Below are 19,386 nucleotides of genomic sequence, written 5' to 3' on the forward strand. Positions count from 1 at the left end.
TATCTGGCTTATTTCGCATTTTTCGACACATGTTCTTCTTAACTTTTATTTTAATTTATATTGAACTATATATATAATAAGTTTTTTACACAGTTTATATAAATTCATAAATATTTGACAAAATCGTATATACCCGCTTTAAAAAAAGTAAAATGTATACAGGATCAAATGTACCGTGAGTGCATAAACATTATGTTATTAAGTGATAGTTGATTACTTGCATTTGTATGCACTTTGTTAAACGTATTTGCGAGATTGTTTTGCATTGCGAATGACGCCTTATAACGGGTTGCTTGCCTTTTTTATCTGCAGTTGAACTTTGTCTCCGAGATTGTTTGGTGTTTTTCCTTTAAAAGAAGTAAACTGTATACAGGATCAAAGGTACCGTGAGTGCATAAACATTATGTTATTAAGTGATAGTTGATTACATGCATTTGTATGCACTTTGTTTTCGGTTTGATTAGCGTGAGTACAATGTTGTAATTAATAATCCCTGATATAACAATATAGCTCCATACATTTTAATGGTACATAAATACATAACTTCTTTAATGTATATTATGTAATATAGACCGTATACGCACATGAGATTGTTAGTTGGTCGCTGCTAGGGGTCCTTCATTTAAAAATCCTGATTTATAAGCACGATGTGATCGTTGTCTAGATGCATACAAATAGGGGTTCATTTGTTCCCCAACACTATTAAATCCGTATAAGAACATGAGAATATTCTATCGACACATATAAATAGAAGTGTATAAGTTAATTGATGAAATTGATACCGTATAAACGAACTCAATAAATTCACTCGATGCAGATTGATCAGGTTACATCAGCTTATAATGCATTTAAGGCCATAGAATCGCATGTGAATGTTAACTGGGCGCAGATAAATAGGGATCAATCACATATTAAACCCCAATTCAACTGTATAAAAACGATGTTGACGACGTTAATTGTCTGGATGCTGTTTTTTTTTTTTTTTTTTTTTTTTGGGGGGGGGGGGGTACTTATTAGTTCTACAATGGTAAAACAACTTATAAGAACACGCCGAAATAAATAAGTTAGTTTCTTTATGCAATCAATAGCATTTAAGCACACTTAATGTGTTAACTAATCGCAGATCGATATGATTCTATTAGCTCTATAATGCACGAACGACCGTATGTAAATGTTAACTGGGCGCATATTACCGTTACGCCAGTAGTTATTAGGAGCCTTAGGATTGACAGACAAGATAATCTTCGGCAAAACGTTTATTGGTTATATTACACTAATTCCGATTCCCATAGGGTCCCATTATAAAACTGACAACTTTCACAGCATTTTTCTTGCCTTTTCGACGTATCAATTTTTCCGCACCTGGTATCATTTTAAAGATGAATCTGTCATCTTCCAATAATTGCAATCAAAAACATACCGTCGCTCAACTTCTAAGAAAGTAAATCGCTGTCGAATGAACCCACCGTAGAAAAACGTGTTTCGGAATCCTAATTTCGACAAAAGCCCCACACAATAGAAAACACACCCTCAAAATTTCATCTTTTAAGTTAGCTTCCAATCCAAGGCATCAAAGTAATTCAGACACATACAGGATATTACAAATTACCACAAAAGACATGTCTCACATTGTTAAATGGCTTATATTCAAGAAGAGAAAACGAACTCTTTAGAAATAGGCACTACTTTCGAATGGACCACGGAGGGATACACAATGATTTAGTGTAATGTTACCTTAAGGTTACAATATACTAAAATATTTTGGAGTGCAATGCTATACTCTCTAAAAACATGAACATCTCTGTAGGGGCACTTGCCATGGCTTTATTTTAGAATGATTCTTTGTGCATGTGGTAGGGAAAACATTGATGTTTAACAGAAATTCGATCTTTTGCTTGAAGGTTGGAGACTACATGAGACTTTGACAGATGGCGGGAAACCCTTCTCATCTGGTACGAAGCCGGTAAAAAGATGGCCATAAAACAGTGACCGCTGATTCGCGTCGAGTTCTTTCTTGCATAACGTATGAACCCCCTTTTTTATTGTTTAAATCATTGCGGCTTGAAATGCTCTTTAAGAAAAGGTATGGTTATGGGGATGTCTATGCGCAAAAGTTTGACTTTATTTTTAGTTAAAGTTATTGCTTTCACATTGAATTTGTGTAGAAAATCTTTTAGTATATTGTCACCTAAACTAACTCTAGGAAAAAATGAAATATCATCTGCAAGTGCCAAATATGACTGGGAAAGCTGATTTTTGGTCATTTCTTAGCAAAAGAGAAGAATATAAGTGCATTAAATGCATGAATTTAGATTATTTGACCTGGAATAGTTGTTTTTCAAGTTGACCCCCCATCCTTATATAGCCGAATAAGGGCTAAATTGCTTTCCGACGTAAATTCAAAGGCATTTTAGTTTACCGTGAAGCGTTAATGTGCAACCTGAAGTCAGAATTCAACGCCAGGGACTCAGTGATCCAGTAACGCAACAATAGCTTGTGCGTAAAGCATGAACATTCAAACAGAGCCCCATGTCACCGACATGGAATGGCGGACATTTTTACAGTTTGGACAGTGCAGCAGACGCTTAACTGAGCCAGCTTTCATATTTAGTTCAATCATGAAAATAACAAGCTTTATTACTTGCTGTTATTCATAGAAATCCGAATAAAAAACATAAATGCATTTTCATTTTTCATTTTATACCTATTTCTATTGGGTATTTTGACCCTTTCAGGTAGAGAAATGTCTGGGACTTAGCCGAGGGCAACTGGAGAAGGGTTGTTGATGGCAAAACAGGTAATAATACTAAATTATTATCATGTACACAAGCAAATAAGCATAGTTATGATGCTTAAGGTGTGAAATACTGTCATAATAAGGTCTGTGGTCACTCAAATCCTTGCCGTCGAGCAATTCCCCGTGCAGTTTGTATTGATAGCTCCGCGTCCTGACACGTAAAGCTCGTGCTTTGTTGGCAGCGGAAGTTGGCACTTAACAGGTTTATCCTTGCTCCCAAGCATGTATGCAGTACATCTGAGTTGATATGCTACTTGTAACCCTACAATTAGCTTGTGTTTGGTATTGTTTTCTCACAATATGCTTACAGTCATGGTCCCGGCTTGAAAGGATGTGGCGTCCGACTTAAACATAGGATTGTTGTAGCAAGTGTCCCCTTCATCATTTACCTTAGAGGGATCTTTTTGCCAATATTTGGCATTTCAGCAACCAGTTATGTTTTTTATTTGGTACATGCTTCTCTCATTCAGTGATTTAAGGGAAGTATTGACCTTATTCGCTTGTCTTTGCATACAAAGGTGACATGGATCAATGATATGTGTTGTGTTGAGAATTCTGCGGGAAGCTGTGTCCCCAGAAGAAGTACCAGAATCCCCTTTCAGGAAGCTTGCATTGATCTGAGCTGCCTGTCTGCCCCTGTTACAACATGAAACCTCATTTCTAATCTTATAAGGCTTTCCTACATGTGTGTGTCTTGTTATTTTAACCTTTCCTTCCACTCTAAACCCCCAAAATGAGCATTTTTGTCTTTGGCTCGGTTATGAATCCCCATTTTGACCAGATTGCCACCATAAAAATAGTCAAAAGTACTTATTTTGTGCCCAAAATATGAAAATTTGTATTCTCTTTGACCTCTTAATGAGAGCTGGCAGTGCATATTGACCATCTTCTGCAGTTTAAAGGCACCCATGACATTATATGCTAGAATATATCATTGGCAGCTGGTAAACAAATTGGCTCCTAGCACCAAGGCGCTTTGAAGATTTCACGCTTTTATTGGTGCGAAACAACAAGTTATTGGAAGCTTATTGATTTCTACACTTCAACGTATCTTTGATCTCTCATTTTCACCAATTTGCTTATTGTCTGTGATGAAATTGGTTTTTTTTGCTTTGAAATTGACATTTTTGGGGTGATTTAAAAAAAACAAAACAAAAAAGGCACTATCAAAATTGCTTTGAGTGAAAATATCTAACACATTTATTCTTTCCCCACCCCGCATAAGCCTCACGTGCCTGTCCATTTGGTTTGTTTTGGTATTTTGTTGCATATATTGAACACAACAGCTTTAAATCTTAAAGGGACATTTAAGCTTTAACAGGCCTAAAATTGCCTTCTTCGGACCGAAAACACCCGCGTGTGAAAATATGATATAAAATGGCCAAATGGACAGATAATCCAGCCAAACTTAATATTTGGCTGCAATATGCATATGAAGATAATAATATGCAAGAAAAACACATTTTAATCAGAATAAATTTCTCCTTTAGGTTACAATATACTAAAATATTTTGGAGTGCAATGCTATACTCTCTAAAAACATGAACATCATTTATAAGAAGACACAATTCTCTGTAGGGGCACTTGCCATGGCTTTATTTTAGAATGATTCTTTGTGCATGTGGTAGGGAAAACATTGATGTTTAACAGAAATTCGCTCTTTGCTTGAAGGTTGGAGACTACATGAGACTTTGACAGATGGCGGGAAACCCTTCTCAACTGGTACGAAGCCGGTAAATAGATGGCCATAAAACAGTGACCGCTGATTCGCGTCGAGTTCTTTCTTGCATAACGTATGACCCCCCTTTTTTATTGTTTAAATCATTGCGGCTTGGAATGCTCTTTAAGAAAAGGCATGGTTATGGGGATGTCAATGCGCAAAAGTTTGACTTTATTTTTAGTTAAAGTTATTGCTTTCACATTGAATTTGTGTAGGAAATCTTTTAGTATATTGTCACCTAAAAATGAACAACTTCAATGAATATCTTATAAACAAGGGAAGTCACTCTACCCATATCAAGAACAACGAGACACCAAAATAACCAAATATATTGGCGCTACCTCTTTTCTTCCCCTCAAAGACTGATACAATATATTATATGCATATTTGTTCATATCAATTACTCACTCAGGAGAATGTAAGCTGCCAGCCATTAAGTAACATTACACAAATCTTTATTTTCCACAAAAACATTCACATGAAATAAAACGGTTTATATGTGTAAGAGAAGCAATTTGGCAATGAAAATGTTAATAGTTATGTGGACATACCAACACTTCAATAAAAGTATCCAGGAATAGTTCAAGTGCCAGTGATAATGAATATTTTAAAAAATAACTGTCTATACATATACATGTAGATTATCGAAAAAAAACTCAGGCTAATGAGTGATTAACTCTTCTGGACATGTACTATGAACATCAAAATATTAAAAAAACAACAACTAAGTTTGTAATAAAAATAAAGGAACAGTAACAATGATAAACAGGTTTATATTAGTACAACTTAAGTAATTTTAACTAGAAAATGACTACAACTCAAAAACTTACATATTACTGTACATGTAGTTAGTAACATATTAATTTTCACATAGTAGAAAAAGGTGATATGTAAATGTTAGAGAAAATGTAACACGAGTACAAAGTTCAACGTAAAACATAATCACTTAAATGCTAAGGCTGTTTTCGTGCACGTTGGAGCCTAGAAACGTGCTGACTGCATGGTCCTTCAGGCAAGTCAAGGACGGGAACTAGCGCCTCTGCTTCCTGGGGATTGTCATAAGAAGTCAAATCTTGCTGAGTGGGAATTTGAGACTCCATCTCCACACTGGGCTGGGTGAGTGTAGGAGGAACGAAGACTTGCGTTGATGGAGGATACGGATGGGTTATTGGTAAATCCTCGGAATCACTATCCACTGAATTGCGACACAAAGGCACTCCCGACTCAACACTTGATTGACAAGGAACATGGTAACACTCACTTATCTTGACTTTATAAGACAATGCGCGTAATTGATTGCCTATGAATTTCTTAATAAAGCACCACTGATGAGCACTATCAAAAGACAAAACCAAATAACGATCACGACATTGATGCTTCTTCCTATCGGGATATAAATACACTAAATCACCAACACTGACATTGGGTACTGCATTTGAAGTATCACTTTTGCATTTAGACTTAGCACTAAACTGATGATTGTCGAGTCGGTTATCATGTTGTTTCAAAATAAGCTCCCTATCAGATAAGGGAATCTGCTCATTTGTGAATTGACTTCTCTGTGTCCATATTTCTCTAGAAGAAAGGCCTGCATGTCGAATCCTGGAGTTGAATCGCGCAGTAGCAGTTGCTAACTGTAGTGATGTAAGTGGATGACCGCCAGGTTCTTGTCGAACTATTTCAGATTCAAGCTCGAGAATAGCTTTTTCTGAAACGGGGTTTTTGTTTGGGTTCTTGACTCTACCCACATCCCAAACTACACGGTATCTGCGTAAAACGTCGTCTTGTTGTAATGCAATAAAACCTGGCACTGGGTCACATCTAACTACTGTCATTGGTCCGTCAAGAGGATGTAACTCAACCATAAGACTCAGTAATGCACTACGTAATGTCTCAGCTCTTTCATTGTCAATGATACAAGATTTGGTCAAAGAGCTGACGGTTTCCCGCAAAACTAAAATCATCTGCTTGCTGCGGCGTAGAACGTCCGCAGCAAAAGAAGCACCGACAATTTCAGGAGCTTCTTCGGATGATTGTTCAATTAAAGTCTTAGGCACAGACTTTAAGGAAGCACACACATAACATGCATTGTGTACACGATCAACAACTTGAACTAAGTCTAAAAGATGAAATTGTCTTTTCACGACTAACACAAGTTGATGTTTAGATGGGTGATCAAGCTTAATGTGAAGCGCAGTTACAAGTCCGTCAGCAAAAGAGCGCAGTACTACAATGAGGTCAACAGGAGACACGAGATCAGTAAGCGTCAGCACCAAAATATTGTCTTTTGAAATGGACACATCGTTCAAATATCTTTTGACATCCCGAACATTAGTTAGCTTCTTTGTTGGTCTAGTACTCTGCCTGAGGTGAGCATGAACGTGGCGTAAGTCTGGGCAACTTTGCTGAATGTCTTTCCAAGCTGATCTGGATGCATAAGGCAGTTGAAGACCCGAGGCCGCAGTATTTGCACCATACAAAGTGCGCACAACAGAGTCCTCAGTCTCTATTTTACATTTGCAAATTTGACAGTTCTGACTAGTGCACTCTGGGGCATTGCGACTAGCGAAGTCTGAGGGCATATTCACAGATCCCGCCAGATGTCGTAGGTTCACACCATAACGACTGACAGTAGAGAAGAAGGACGTGACTCTTGGACTGGACGAAAACTCACCTCAGCACAACTTCTCAATAGAACGAACACAAGGCAAACTGTCTGTTAAAACACATGTTTGGCACTTGGATTGAATAATGTAGGGACTGAAATGCTTTACCGCAGCATTGATAGATAAGGCCTCTATCTCGCAAGGTAGCCATGTCACTTGATGCTTCCGTAGTTTGGCACTGAAGAGACCGGCTAACTGTAGGCTATTGTTTCGGGTAACATACATAGTGGCACCTATGCCTCTCTGAACTACAGAGCCATCCGTAACAATCCAAATTTGATCGTCCGGCCTCGGTAATACTATTGACTTGTGGTTGAGAAGAGCTTTCTGTGCAGCCGTAAATTGGTTATGTAATTCATCACTCCACAAAATTTTGTCCTGTCCAGGGCGATCAGCTATAGCGTCTTCAAGCTGAGAGAGGTATCTTGATGTATTGGGGATCACTCTGCCTAAGATCTTATAAGCACCAATTAAACCTCGCTAACCCTTGACAGTTTTAGGAGTAGTACAAGTACACAAGGCTGATAATTTGTGTTTGCTTGCTGAAAGTGTGCCATTCGACCATGTCCAACCCAAGATAGTAGTTGTCGTATGCTTGTCTTTGTTGGCGATAATTTAAGGTTTGCTTTGCCTAGTGCTGTCAAAACACGATTCCAATTTTCAAAGAGAGCTGACAGAGTGTCTGCACCACAATAAAGGTCATCAGCGAGCTTAGCTACAATGCCGTCTTCTAGACATTCACCTAGTACGCGGCACATGACCTTCTCAAGTGCTGTTTCAGAGCCTGGCATTGCCATCGCCGTCCTTGTATACACTCGTACACCCTTGAATGGTGTAACTACACCACAATATTTCATAGAGTCCTTGCTTAAGGGTATCTGGTAAAAAGCACTGGTCAGGTCGGTTACAATTATATATTTCCACGGTGCAATAGTGCGCAAAATGTAGTCTACATCTGGCATTAAAGATGGCTGTGGTTTGCTGTACCTGGCTACCTCACTGAAAGCGGTAACTAGTCTGTAACCGACCTGCGCCTTCTTCACTAAAAATGAGGGGGTCAAGTATTCGACACTTACTTCAACATCTTCTGGACGAGCAAAAACACCTTTTTCTTCCAGGTCATCAAACTTAGCCTGTAACTCAACAAGCTTGTCTCTTGCATATTGAGATACTCTTCCTTTACGTTGCGGCGGTAGTGTGGGGCCAATGTTAACTTTTGCTTCGAAAGGTCCGCATGCTCCATTATATCCAGAAATGTCTTCATTGAAAACACTCGCATACAGGGTATGAAGGGAATGAAATTGAACTTTTATGTCATTGGGTAAAATGTTGTCAGGGACCATATCAATGCTTTTTGATGAGGATTTCTCAATGCATACTGGTTCACACAAGGTAGGTTCAGACACAACGTTATTTTATACCATCGGGATAGTTGGAAGCACCTGGCAAAAATGATCGTGCTTGCCTAGCTTTTGCGGAATCCCAGAATCATTTAGGATTCTAATCTTTCAGTCAATGGCATCTATTAGCTGTGGGGTGGGCCAGGAACCGTTTGTGTTGACACAGTTAGATCTGGGCTCTAAAGCAAGAATTGTGTCTGGTGTTTATGTCGAGGGTAACTGTACCTCAATGTAATCCCCTGGCCACACAATGGTATTGGAAGAAGATACTCGTAAAACATACGGACGTTGTGTAAAACCATCTGCATGTTTACTGTCACTAGATGAAGCAGAAGGGCCATATAATATTGGTGGATCAGATGCTATCCTGATTTCATGCTTCGATGGTCGGAGAGATATATCGTTCGCTTCCATGAAGGGGATAGCACCTAGTACATAGACATCAAACTTGTCTACAACTAATGCATCAAAAGTCAGCTGCCTGCAGCCCCTGGTGAACTTTATATGTAACTCACCTACGGTAGGAAGTGGGGTCATGCCATCAGCCTGAATAGCTGTCTGAGAGGCACTTATTACATGGATACCCAACTTTTTCGCAACTGAGAGCTTCATAATGTTAAGTTCAGCACCAGAATCAAGAGTTATTGTGGGGGTGTTATGCCCATAGAACACTTTAAGGGTTGGGGATCTTTTAACACTGACACGACGGGTTGCTGGAATAACCCGTAACATGCTTTTACTTTGATCCTCTTCACTGTTATAGCTATCGTCAAAATCTACAGCCTCCTCGCTTGTGTTCTCTTCAATGGTCTGTCTTATTTTGCCCATGTACAGTTTGTCAGCCTCTTGCAAGAATTTACATGCACTTAAGAAGTGTTGAAATCGAGGGCGGCCGGCCTGTTTACACAAGGGAAAAACAGGTCCATTGCGCTTTGTTTTGAAAAAGTCCTTTGATTTCTGCATAGCTGTCCTCAGCACCTTAGAGTCTTGCATTAAAACCAACTCATCTAAAAGACTATCCATGGCAACAGATATCTCTGGCTTATAGAAGCAATAGTCTTAGATCGAAGCTCTGTTCCATATCGCTGTCTAATCAAAGCAGGAAGGCCAGGGTTGATAGCACGCAACCACATGAAAACGATAATGTTTTCAAGTGACGGGGTCATTTCCTCGTCCGAGTCTATATTTACTCCGCGATGAGTGATGTTACCGTCTCGCTTTAACAAATTACCCTCAACAAAACTTGTAATACGCTGAAAGAGATCTTCAGGTCTCTCTTCAGGCTCAAGTTTAATGTCATTCAAATCTAGAAAATGAGCACCTGACTGTTGGAACCCAAAGTATGAGCGTATTGTCTGCCAAATAAATTGAATCGAAGTAGAGTTTTTCACAATTGAATTTCTACTACTGGGCAATAGTTTGCAATCTGACCAAGCATTAGTTCAAGATGAGTAACCTTCTGCTGGGCAGATCGTCTTGAAGCCTGTGGGATGTTATCGCCATCATTTGCCAAACCACGTAGAGCCTGAGTTGGAGTTTTCTTCAGCCAGGTGAAACCGTCAACGAGGAATGGAGCAAAATAAGCATTTAGCGACAAGGTATATTCACGATTTTGCCTCCAAGACTCAAAGGAAGTTATGGTTTCGCTTTTTGTCAAGCACAACTGTTTAGGTGCATGTGATGCCATATTTAAGATTACAAGTCCATTGATAAAGGAGAAATCAGCGTCAAGCTGGAATGTTTTGGCTCAGAAATAGCCTTACTGTTCAGAATGAAGCGTCGGTTCGTATTTAGCCGCTGCCACCACGCCAGTAGTTAATAGGAGCCTTAGGATTGACAGACAAGATAATCTTCGGCAAAACGTTTATTAAACAACTTCAATGAATAACTTATAAACAAGGGAAGTCACTCTACCCATATCAAGTACAAGCGACAATTATTTAATTATTTTATTCATTATTTAACCCGAATATAACAATATACGCAGGATGTGAAAAACGTTGTCTGGGCACAGACTAATAGGCACTCATTAGTTCCAAACGCTGTAACACCCGTATTCGCGAAGATTGTTCATAAGTTGAAGCCCATGAGTGACCCCATGGATAAATAGCGTATAAGCTCACTCAATTTGTTGACGCATATTGATAGGGTTCAACTATAGGCTCATATACTTATAAGCGCATGTCAATGTTCACTGAACACAGATCAATATGGACCAATAACTTATAAACCATAGTTAAACATTATAAGCACGATGCGAACGTTATCTGGGTGCAGATTTATAGGTGCTCATTACTTCACCAACGCTATAGCACCCGTATAAAAACTTGCGAAGAAACACAGAGCGCAGGTAAATAGAAGTTACAGGATCTGAACTATCAATCTGTATTGAAAACACCATATTGTGTGCATGTCTGCATCTAATGCAACAAATCTGCACTATAAATCTGTATTCAGAACTCCATATGGTCTGCATCTAACGCATTAAATTTTTGACGCAGACGAATAGGGCTTCATAACATTCGAAATCAATTCTAACTGAGCCGCAAAATAGACACCTCGCACTGTTCATTACGTGGTACACAATCTGCACTATAAATCAGTATTCCAAATTCAATATGTTGTGCACGTCTGCACATAACACTAACCACAAATCACAAGTGTTACCTTCTAATTTCGTTTTTACCGGAAGTTGTAGATTTTAAGGTTGACACCCAACATTTTTTTTCAACGGCGATGGTAGAAAATCCGTTCGAATACTAATTAATATAAGTTGAGGCACCGTTTTATGCCATTGGTATTTAATGTTTATGTTGTAATTATGCATACTACATATACGCTCTTACTTCGACAATTAACCAGTCGCCACCTTTCAATCAAATTTTCCGTTCAGCCAATCAGATATCGATTTTTCACACACCCCTCAGCAACGCTTATCAGGCCGCCATTTTGTCCGACAAACAAAGCGTGTCGTACACATGGAATGGACGTAATTTTTAAGAGTTTACACAGATTTGATATCAAATGCCTAAGCATTACTGTTTGATCATTATTCAAAATTGTAGGTGCTATACATATTTTATAAAAGGTCATTATTTTACCTTTATTTCTTGAACATATAAACGAGTAATGAGAAAACGAACACAATAAATAATTTGACCACAACAGCTGTGTGTTCTATAAAACGTGTTAAACCGTTTGATGCACAATAATGTTAAGCGGTTTGGGCAACATAATACTTGCCACACGTGCTTATTAATAATCTCAGCGTAATTGTCGATAATTAATAAATGACAGTATGTTGCACGGATCTCAGAATTAAGGAACATTAAGGCATTGTTAGGTACTGTACACAAGAAAAGAAAACTATTTAATTACATGAATGATTTCCAATTATAGATGTATTTTCTTTGGATCATAAACAATGGAAATGATTATAAATTGTTAACTAAAGTCAAAGCAACAAACAGGTGATTTCAACGCGGCTTAGCCAGCTTTAGCGACTTCAAGTGTAAAATGTACGGCTTATAATACAACAGCAACAACATTTCTAATACAACTTATATTGATACGGGGAGAAATGTGCATATTGCAATTAACATATAAGGTCCATCTTGTTATAAATAAACAAATGCATAATATACTTTATATATTCCATTCAAATGTTCACAGCACCGTAATACCAACATTTCATTTTTCGATAGTGAAATGTAACTGGTTCGCATTAAAAATACATGAAATAAATTTCATATCAGACTATCTGTTAATGAAATCACGAAATTAGGCCTATATAAAATCATGGTTTAAATCAAAATTTAATTTATATCTAAATAAAAAGAATCAGTGTCTTTTAAAAAATAACACAATAAAACAAAGATCTAATCATTTTTAATAAACAAAAAACCCATTATGATATAGATGTCTCATTTGCATTTAATAAAAATATTTTCAAAAATATGATTATATTTGAATAGCCACTGGATTCACTGTAAGGCTGTTTAATACAAGTTCAAAATCAATATAAAATAAATGCTCATTTTTCAAACGGATTTTTATTCAACTCCCTATAGTATGTAAATGAAACGTTTCTGATAGTTAGTCTGTCGTTTACTCATTTGTTTTGATTACGCCATTTCTCTGTAAAGCATTTATGATTGTATTGAAGTTTTACAAAGCAGTTTAGTTAAGTGTGCGGCTTTAACCATTTATATTGTAGAAAATAGCACGATACATCGTTACAAATATAGTATTTCACTAGCCTAATCCGCTATCATTGCGATTTGCTGGTCGGAATTTTTGACGATGCTGGAACAGCATCGTCTAAGGTATGATAACCATCAAAAATTCTTCACAATGGCGACCTATGTAAAAGACCGAGCCAGTCCGATTGAGATAACTCGATTTTTCAGTTACTTCCCTTGGGCATTCGATTCTTCTAGCAGAGTTGTCGTTCGTGTTTCAACATTCAACAATGGCCGCCCCCATGAGAGTCTCGATTCAAAACTTTCTTACGGCATAAATTGGCTTGTTTCGCTATTTAGAAGCTGTCATTTATGATATATGAATTATTTATTCACTAAATGTCCGCTAATGACAACAGCGGATGGAATTCGAAGGATATATTCGATGTGAATGGATCACTTTCTACAACAATGGCTTCGAACATGAGAGACTTTATAACACTCGTGTCAAAACTTTTTTACAGCTTAAATCGGCTTGTTTCTCTTTTTAGTAATGCAACAATAAATGGAATTCGAATGATATATTCAATGTAAATGAAGCACTTTCTGGATCTCGACAGCTTGACAGGGCAAAACTGGCATATTGATGATACTGGTAATTTTAGTTATCAATTTAAGTCCCATTTTGCTTTATAAATTTTGTTCGAGCATTTTGCGACTTATTGAATGGCTATGATACCCAAAATCAATATGTCGTATGGGATTTGCATATCACCAAGCTGTCCTGAAATACAACACATTGATTACAAACTCTTTACTCAAATTACTGGTTTGTATGAAATCTTTCTTCTTTCTATTCCTATATGTTGTTGTTATCATTATAGTCCAAATAATTAGACGTAATTTACCGTTTAGTCCATGTATATCGACCTCATATTTATAGGAGTAGATATTAATTATGTTAAAGGGGCCTGTTCACAGATTTTGACATGTTTTGAAGTTAGTCATTAAATGCTTTATATTGATAAATGTAAACATTGGATCTTAAAAGCTCCAGTTAAAAATCCAGAATAAAATTCCTTAAAAAAAGTAGTCCGCAGCAGTGCTCGAACCAGTGACCCCTTTAGTCCTGGGGTAAAAACGCATTAGCCTGCTCAACTATTCTGCCAAGTATAAATGGTTGACGTATTTTATACCTAATATAAGCAATCTTCGTAGTTTCACACAATTAAACAACAACAACATAACTCTCCAAATTATTCAATCGTTTCGCGTTGCAACGCTTTATAATTTTTAAATCGTTAAAAGATGCATATACATGTAATGGCTATATTAGACCATGGTAAATGTTCAGTAATACTGTTTCCTAAAAATAACATAACTAAAACGAAAATTTGCGAAAATTATATTTTTCATGATTTTTTTTTGCAACAAGGGGTTATGAAATTTAAAAAATGTTACTGGATTTTTAGACCAAAACTGGTACTATGATAATACTATGATGCACTTCGCCAAAACATTTATAACTATATTGTTTATTCTTGAAAATGTAGTTCCCCTTTTCACTAAAAATAACACTTTTGATCAGAAAATTCATATATAATGATATTTACTTTTATTTTCAAGAAGCATAATGCCTCTTTTGTAGTTGTATTCAGCCACAAGTTCTTGTTAGCCACTTAAGGGTTATATGTTGCCTTTCTTTTACTAAATGCAAAATAATTCTACACTTTGAGACATTCATAAAATATGTTATGTCTTTACAACACCGACATGCTAATAAATTTATATATCAAGTACTTCCATACTAACAGGACCATTCTAGGCGGGCAACCTAGCAACCTTGATTTGTTCATATCTTCCTATCAATCTGTTATATGTGTTATGATTCATTTGTTCGAAGAACATTTAATGTTTGTTATAACTTTTAAATAATTCAATGTTCAAAGTGTTATTGTTATTGACCGATAAACCAGCAAACTGATTAAAAGGGAATATTTTATTAATTATTTGCATTTTATCTTACATAAGAAATATTTGCCTAAATGTTTTTCAAACTATAGAGAAATCTATATACAATTAATAATTGACGACGTTTATAAAAAAAATATTTATGAAATGGAAATTTAAAGATAATAATAAATAATGTATGTTTTATCAGATATTCGTAATAATTTCCAATATAATTGAGTGTCTGAGCAATGTGGATGAATGAATATATCGTATAAAACGAACACTTGTTTACACTTGAATTATGATTTATTTTTCAATATTTTATGCTCTTAAGTTTAGCCTTAATGCGTTTTAATAAGCATTTATAGACAGTGTCCCTCCCCAAAATCAAGGAATTATTACTTGTCATTGATTTGTGTTATGGTATACAATAATTTTGTGGTAGAATATTGGAGAAAAACATTAGAAACGAAACTTGTCAGTGATGAAATTTTCCATATGGTTATGGAAATTACCGATCGTCGGTTTCCGAAAAACAATACATCACGGTTTCCAAAAATATGATAGTTGTGCACAAAGATTTTGGTGTTAATGAACGTAACTAGTTTATATTTTAATAATTTCGATTCTCATATGATTAATAGGTAATTTCAAGGCTGGTAAACTTGAAATGTGCAAGCTGTTCTTTCGTTTTGCATATGTCTGTCGATACATCTGTACACTCGGTAATTTCCGTAACCAATCGTTAAATTGTAGCAGACAAAAGTTAAAATATTTTTTTTTATGTTTTACACTAATATTCTACCTCTTTCTTGCTAAAAACTAATGCATGAATGATTTAAAAGTAATATTGCATCGTTTTCAGCCAGGAACACTGTCTATGACCGCGAAAAAAAAACATAACACACTTTTTGATTTACGATATTTACTTTATAAATAGCTTGCATGCGGCATGGCATTGCATGTTCCGCAAGATAAATATCTCGACTTTATTTATTGGATGCTTTCGGACTGTTTCATCCAATCAGAAAATAGCTTTTAAACGTAATTTAGACCCATGTTTAGCGAGATAATTAAGTACCACTTTTATACACTGCCAATTTGTGACATAACAAGTTGCCTCCCTTGTTGGTTCATGCTAATGTATTATTATGCCCCCCTTCGAAGAAGAGAGGGTATATCGTTTTGCACATGTCGGTCCGTATGTCCGTCCACCAGATGGTTTCCTGATGATAACTCGAGAACGCTTATGCCTAGGATCATGAAACTTCATGTGTTCATTGATCATGAATCGCAGATGACCACTATTGATTTTGAGGTCACTAGGACAAAGGTCAAGGTCATGGTGACCCGAAATAGTAAAACCGTTTCTGGATGATAAAACTCAAGAACGCTTATGCCTAGGATCATGAAACTTTATAGGTTCATTGATCATCACTCGCAGATGAACCCTATTGATTTTCAGGTCACAAGGTCAGAGGTCAAGGTCACGGTGACCCGAAATAGTAAAATGATTTTCGGATGATAGCTAAAGAACGCTTATGCCTAGGATCATGAAACTTCATAGAAACATTGATCATGACTCACATATGACCCCTTTTGAGGTCACTAGGTAAAAGGTTAAGGTCACGGTGACCCGAAATAGCTATATGGTTTCCGGATGATAACTCAACAACGTTTATGCCTAGGATCATGAAACTTCATAGGTACATTTATCATGACTCGCAGATGACCCCTAATGATTTTCAATTCACTAGGTCAAAGGTAAAGGTCACAGTGACTCAACTTTGAAAAATGGTTTCCGGATGATAACTCAAGAATGCTTACGCCTAGGATCATGAAATTTCATAGGTACATTGATCCGGACTAACAGATGACCCCTATTGATTTTCAGGTCACTAGGTCAAAGGTCAATGTCTAAGTGCCAAAAAACGTATTCACACAATGGCTGCCACTACAACTGACAGCCCATATGGGAGGCACTCATGTTTTACAAACAGCCCTTGTTTCAAAAATGTTTCATGTAGTATTCTTATATTGATATTTACAAAATTGATGCATATGAATGATAGACTTTACTGAAACCATTTTAATGTTACTGAAATCATGACAGTGAATTAATACTGATAATTATTTAATATATTTTGCTTGATACAATCATGTACATATATATCAAATGAGATCATACTGTAATTTCAGTGATGAATTTCAGTGAATTAAATTAAATCCAAAATATAAGTAACTCCTATATCTCTCGCGCAGCGCGCACACTTAAACATCCTGCTGTGTACCTATCCAGATCCAGATAAAAAGATATGATACATAATTATGTATCATCATGGTGTTCAGAGGGGATGATTTTACCTCTGTTGTATCAATGTATTGTTTTACTTCTTTAATCAGTGTGTTTAAAGATATATAAACATAGCTCCAGGGTATTTGCTTCAGGTATTTCATATCCTGATCTCTTTTTCTAATGGATATTTTAACTAGTTCCTGCATTTAATACAGTCAAATATATGTTAAGTAGTATCTGTACACATTGGTAGATTAAATTTGTACATCAAATATTATTTTTTAATTGTTTTAAAAAGATATATTTCAAATGTTCATACTAGATTAATTTAGCACCTTAGTCGTGTCACGGAGATCTAGAGTCCGTGGTCATGTGGTAATTAAACATTTTTAAATATAACCACTTTTATATGGAGTCCTGACCAGATCTCAAATGCATATCCCTTTTCTCTGTCACCCTGGTCATCTCTTATCAAAATGGCAAATTAAATGCAGAACCGTTCTGTATACACAATGGTTGAATGAAATAATTGACATCCTTTTCACATGGAAATTTCACTTTGACAGTCATGGAAAAAGAGCTAAATTTAGATTCACATCGTACATGCATGATATACATGCTAGCGAATTCGGCTGTACAGCCTTATTCAATTTCAGAATTAAATATCTGGCTTATTTAGCACTTTTCGACACATGTTCTTCTTAACTTTTATTTTAGTTTATATTGAAATATATGTATAATCAGTTTTTTTACACATTTTATATTAATTAATACATATTTGACAAGATCATATATACCCGCTTAAATTGACCTGGCTATAGTAATCAGATTATAATAAGCTCAATTATGTCATATGCTTTGTGTATTGTAAACATACACACAATATTGCAGGTATATGATAGCAATAAATAATAACAAAGCCATCCATACTATAAAGGTCAGTGAGAAAAAAATTGAACGCATTGAGTGTAATCACACATCGTTCTCATGGTGAGCTTTTGTGATCACTTTATGGCCGTCGTGAGCCGTCAACATTTGCCTTGTTAACTCTGTGGATGCCACGTTTATATTCCAATCTTCATAAAATTTGGCCAGAATGTAAGTCTCAATGATATCTTAGATCAGTTCGAAAATAGTTACAATTGGTTGAAAAACATGGCTGCCAGGGGGTGGGGCATTTTTCCTTATATTGCTATAGTAAAACATTGTTAGCACTCGAGAGGTCACATTTATTTTCCGATCTTCATGAATTTTGGTCACAATATTTGTCCCAATAATATCTTGTTATCTCAGGTGAACGACTTTGGGCCTTTCAGGCCCTCTTGTTTGTTCATCTTACCATTTGAAGAAAAGATATCATTGCCCAGATGTCTTTTACTTTTAGAATGTGTTATGCTGCATTTTTATGTGGCTTGTTCGGGGTATATTGTTTAGCACATGTCGGTCAGTCCGTCAGTCGGTCCGTCCACCAGATGGGTTCCGGATAATAACTCAAGAACGCTTAGGCCTAGGATCATGAAACTTCATAGGTACATTGATCATGACTGGCAGATGAACCCTATTGATTATCAGGTCACTAGATAAAAGGGTAAGGTCACAGTGACTAGAATGCTTAGGCCTAGGATAATGAAACTACATAGGTACATTGATCATGACTGGCATATGACCCCTATTGATGTTAAGGTCATTAGGTCAAAGGTCACAGTGAGTCAAAACAGCTTAATGATTTCCGGATGATAACTCAAGAATGCTTACGTCTAGGATCATGAAACTTCATAGGTACATTGATCATGACTTGCAGATTACCCATATTGATGATTAGGTCTTTAGGTCAAAGGTCAAGGTCAAAGTGACTCAAAACAGTTAAATAGTATCAGGATGATAACTCAAAAATGCTTACGCCTAGGACCATTAAACTTCATAGGTACATTGATCATGACTGGTATATAACCCTTATTGATTTTCAGGTCACTTGGTCAAAAGTCAAGGTCACGGTGACTCATAACAGGAAAAAGGTTTCCTGATGATAACTCAAGAATAGTAAGGCCTAGGATTATGAAACTTCATAGGTAAATTGATCATGACGGGCAGATGATCCCTATTGGTTTTCAGGTCACTAGGTCAAAGGTCAAGTACACAGTGACAAAAAAATGTATTCACACAATGGCTACCACTACAACTGACAGCCCATATGGGGGGCATGCATGTTTTACAAACAGCCCTTGTTTGTCTTATTTTGGTAAATGTTTATCTCGGTCAATTCCAGGTTAAGTTTGAAAGTAGGTCATATGTGGTCCAAACTAGGTCAACAAATCACAGACAAGGTTAGTGAACACTCCAAAGGTCACATTTTCTTCCAGATCTTCATGAACA

The 19,386-nt window shown here is 36.5% G+C and overlaps 2 protein-coding genes and 1 long non-coding RNA gene across 8 annotated transcripts in view; 2 read left to right on the forward strand and 1 right to left on the reverse strand.

The window, feature by feature from the left end:
* The window catches only part of LOC127881457 (semaphorin-5A-like), a 109,191-nt gene that overhangs the window by 80,946 nt on the left and 8,859 nt on the right, over positions 1-19,386 (reverse strand). The window lies entirely within an intron of this gene.
* Positions 1-19,386, forward strand: part of LOC127881376 (SCO-spondin-like) — a 195,490-nt gene that overhangs the window by 51,861 nt on the left and 124,243 nt on the right. The window lies entirely within an intron of this gene.
* Positions 1,959-4,622, forward strand: LOC127881473 (uncharacterized). Its single transcript, XR_008050054.1, has 3 exons — positions 1,959-2,023; positions 2,736-2,797; positions 4,469-4,622. It is a non-coding gene; the product is annotated as an uncharacterized LOC127881473 (long non-coding RNA).

Source organism: Dreissena polymorpha, chromosome 1, assembly GCF_020536995.1.
Source record: "Dreissena polymorpha isolate Duluth1 chromosome 1, UMN_Dpol_1.0, whole genome shotgun sequence".
Classification (NCBI taxonomy): domain Eukaryota; kingdom Metazoa; phylum Mollusca; class Bivalvia; order Myida; family Dreissenidae; genus Dreissena; species Dreissena polymorpha.